Below are 4,622 nucleotides of genomic sequence, written 5' to 3'. Positions count from 1 at the left end.
CATTAAATTTTATATTATTTTTATAAATTACTCATATTAATTATATAATTAATAACATCATAATTATATTATATATAAAATATGTAAATTAGTTATATAATTATATAAAAATAAATTTAATATGAAATATATTAAAATATAAATGGCTTTTCTAAATAGCTTTTTATCATTGGAATGCGCATAATTAAAAAAGCTATATTTATACTATTTAAAAAGATATTTTATCAATTTAGCTCTTCAATTTAGCTTTTTGCATTAGAAATGTTTTTAGAGAGTGCTTGAGAGTCTATTTGTTTTTGTTTTTGAATTTCTGAAACAATCTTTTTTACTTGATTTTTTAAAAATTTTATATTAATAAATTGAAAATATAAGTCACTAAAAAATTATTAATTAAATATTTTAATTAAAAAATTATTTTAATACATTTCAAGTGAAAAACTATTTTAAAAAGCATCTTGCATTATAATTTCAAGCATATATTTGTGATACAGAATATTTTTTTAAAATATTTCTTGTTTAAAAAAATATTAAAATAATTATATATATATATATAATTTTTAACATTAATAATTTAAAATAATTGAAAAGTATTAAAAATATTAATTTAATGTTTTTTAAATAAAATATACTTTTACAATATATGAAAAAATACCGTACTTTGAAAATCTCACTAAACGAGGGAGGCAAAAAGGAAGGGGCATCATTGCATCAAATATTAACACCACGTTGCAAGAAAGAAAAAGGAACCCTACGAAAAAATCACGATGGACATTGTGGCATGCATGGTAATTTTATGTAACTTCTTTGTCGATTATTTATTATGTTTTTTCGTTACATGTTTTCGTGGTATAAAGCATTACCGCATGGTTCCTTCCCATTCGGGTTGACTGAAACTACCGTCCTTAAATAATTTTTTAATATTAAACATCGTTTTATTTGTATTGATTTTCAAGACTTCAAACCTGCCCTTGTGGTTTTAGAATTATCTTTATTCACGGTAAGATTTAATAGTTTTACTGATAAAAATATTTATTTATTGATATTTATACTATTAGTCTATATTAGTCTATTGATACATATGTTATTATTAGATTTATAAACAAAAATAATCCTTTAAAAAAGCTTTTATCAATAATTTATGAAGTGTTAGTGAGTTCATTGGTAATAAATATATTGAAAGATTTATAAATGGATAAGCCACGCTAAAAAAATTAACCATTTTATTTTGTTAGTATATCAATCAGTAAATATAACATATCACTGATAAATAACATTTATAATTCTGTTATTGCGTTAACAGTGAAAGTGACATTTGCAGCAATTATTTTTTAACTCTCTAAAATATACCAACGATCTAGTTTCATCAGTAACCCTGTTAGTAATATTTTTAAAATATTTTTTTAAAAAATATATTGAATAGAAGTAGAAAAATAAATTTATTTTATAATTTTAAAATAAATTAGTATAAAAACCAAATATTTATAACACATTGAAATATTTATACATTTAAATACAATAAATCTAAAATAAAAGTAAATTTTGAAGGAAAAGGAGGCAGGTCGTCGCTGAGACCGAGAAGCCAATTAAAGAGTACACATGAACCACCCATCTTTGATCTTATATTCATTACCAATCAACAAAGTTCTTCAAAATAAACAATGAGTCATTCATATTTATCATTAACATGGGTTGTCTGATCTTGCACTCATTGGTCGAACATCGCTATGAATTCCAAAGTTTGAACACTTAGGATCCCTTGCGAGTATCCAACTGTTAAAGCACTATGGGTTGCCACAAGTTCTTGATTGTAGTGTTAGAGAGTCTGTATACCCGATTTTTATCAAGCCTATTGGATGATCTTGCCTCCAACTATGAATCTAGTTCGATATCCGGATGGGTCAAAGGATCATTCTTATATCTTTTCTTCAACCGGCTATTATATGTATCATGGAAAGAACAAATAAATTCATCAAATTCAAGGAAATAATAAATTAAGAAAAAAATGATTGAAAACCAACATACCACAAAATAATGATCTCGGCTATTAACAAACTGTTGCATCCCTTTTTGATGGTCATCACTCCACACATGTTTTCAACAAAAAGCTTTACTAAACTTGGCTCATGTCCAAAAATTGTAGCCTGAAATAAAAAAAAACATGTTGTTAGTTAAATATATTTATAAAAAACAACTAATAAAAAAAATAAATATAATAAAAAAAATCCTACTATCTACTTCGAATGCGAAACAAATATCACAAAGTCGTTGGTGTGCTTGGTAATGAAAACATGAACACGCTGGTTTTGGTTATTCGTATTAGACTGTGAGTGTCAAGTGAAATGTACGGACATCACATGTTGAATGTATTCCACCCATATAGCCTCTAAGATATAGGAGAATCTGAAATCCTTTCAAAATGTCATGTCATTCCAACCTAAAAGCTCTTTTCTTTCAAATATTTTTCGGCTTTCTTTTGCACCTTTTATAAAAAATAACAGAACTTATATGACACAAATTAATTACCTATTAGTAAATGAAAAATAAAATTTTAATATTTGGAATAAAAATATTATCCTAAATTTGATTTTACCTAATTATAGCGTGATTTCCAAACCCTCTTTACAACATTATCATCAGCTCTCTCTCATTAAATTTTTTCTTTGAAGTACAAATTTATAAATTTTTTAGTAATTTCAATAAGCAATTCAAATTAATATAAAAAAACTATTTAAGTTAATATTAACCTTGAATCTTTTAAACATAGCTTGAAACCTAACTTTATCAAAACAATAGAATTTTCATTGATAATTTAAAAGTCAATATTATTGTTCTAACAACCTTAATGTTTATAAACCTAAAACTGCATTTGTTAAATTATATAATTTTATAAAAAGTTATTAAACATATTGTCATGAAAGCAAAACAAATTTACATTTAAAGGTCATCATTTCATAGGGCCTTATACCTATGAGTAAATAAATCTAACTATGAAGGGGCCCTGCATTAATGTTGTAACATCGCATTCGACGAGTCTGCATCATAAGTAAATGCATGTGCCTGTTATTGGTTGACACCTCATCACTCATGGTCATCAACATCGTTGCTAGAAACATTAGTAGTGATCATATTCTCATGACATGCTATAAATTTTTTCCTAAACATCCACACAAATTAATAGATAAAAAATTAAACAATTCTTATTTTTTAAACAAATTTGGCAGCATCTCTTTTATCTAGGAGACTACTAAAATTTTCAAACCTGCAAATACAAAATATATAAGCCATAAATAAGTTTATTTTATTCAATTTCTTTTAACAATTTAGCATAATTTAATTTCGTAAACAATTTTCATTTTCTACATGATAATATTTTTAGTCATAAATTTAAAAAAATTATTATAAATTTACAAAAAATAAAAATAATAATTAAAATTAATCTTACACATTTAAATTAAATTGAACAACAAAATTGAAAAAAAAACTAAAATTCAACAAAATAATGCAAAAATTATTACAATAACAACTAAAATTCAGCATAATTATTTCTAAGTGATAATATTTTTAATCTTAAATTTACAAAAAAATATTCTAAATGGAATAAATACAAAATAGTAATTAAAATTATTCCTACACATTTAATTGAAATTGGACAATAAATTGAAAAAAAACTAAAATTCAACAAAATAATGTGAAAATCATTTCAATCACATCTAAAATTCATGTCATTTATTAATTCAAAAAATTACTAAGAACACAAAATAGAACAAAAATAATGAAAAAAAATATAAATAATGAAAAAAAAACAAAAAAATAAAAGGAAAAAAAAGAAAAAGAAGCAGAAAAGAAAAAGAAAAGACATTGTTTATAAACCTTAAAAAATAAGAAAGATAAAAAGAAAAAATGAAGAAAGACAACATATCTTAGGATGAGAAGATAAGAGAATGCTTGATGTCGGGTTAGAATAAGAGAGAGAAGAGAAGGAAAAGAAGAAAAATAGGTGTGTGAGAAAAGAATAAAGAAGAAGATAAAGCCTCAATTTATCATGATTTCGGTCTTTTATTTTAGTTTATATCAATATGATTACTAATGAAATATTAAATATTAATATTTTTAATATTTTTATTTGTAATTCTATTTGTGAAGTCAAATTAAAATTTAATGGTTTTGGTATCTAAGCGCTTTTTACCAACAAAATCATAAATGAAAAATTAAATATTAATATTTTTTATATTTTTATCGGTGATTTCTTACTAAAATTTCAACTCGACAATAAATTGATAAAATATAAAATGGATCCGTTAAGTAAGATATTATTTATTTCATCACAAAACTCCTAGGTTAAAAATTTAACATATGTCTCATCAATTTATAAAAAAATATAATTTTATAAAATTTAAAACAAACCCTAACATATACAAATCATAAATTCATACAATAAATTTGTATGAGTGACATGACTAAAAAACTGATGTCTTCTCCCAAGTGCAGGAGTGTTGAAGTTATAAATAACCCGGCAAGACTGGGGTCGAACCACAAGGAGGTTAATTGTACAAATTATAAATAACAATAATACAACAACAATAACAATAACAATAGTAACAACAACAATAATAATAGTAATA

Source organism: Populus euphratica, unplaced genomic scaffold (assembly GCF_000495115.2).
Source record: "Populus euphratica unplaced genomic scaffold, PopEup_1.0 scaffold44.1, whole genome shotgun sequence".
NCBI lineage: Eukaryota > Viridiplantae > Streptophyta > Magnoliopsida > Malpighiales > Salicaceae > Populus > Populus euphratica.
The sequence above is the reverse complement of the archived record's forward strand: the minus strand, read 5'-3'. Positions refer to the sequence as shown.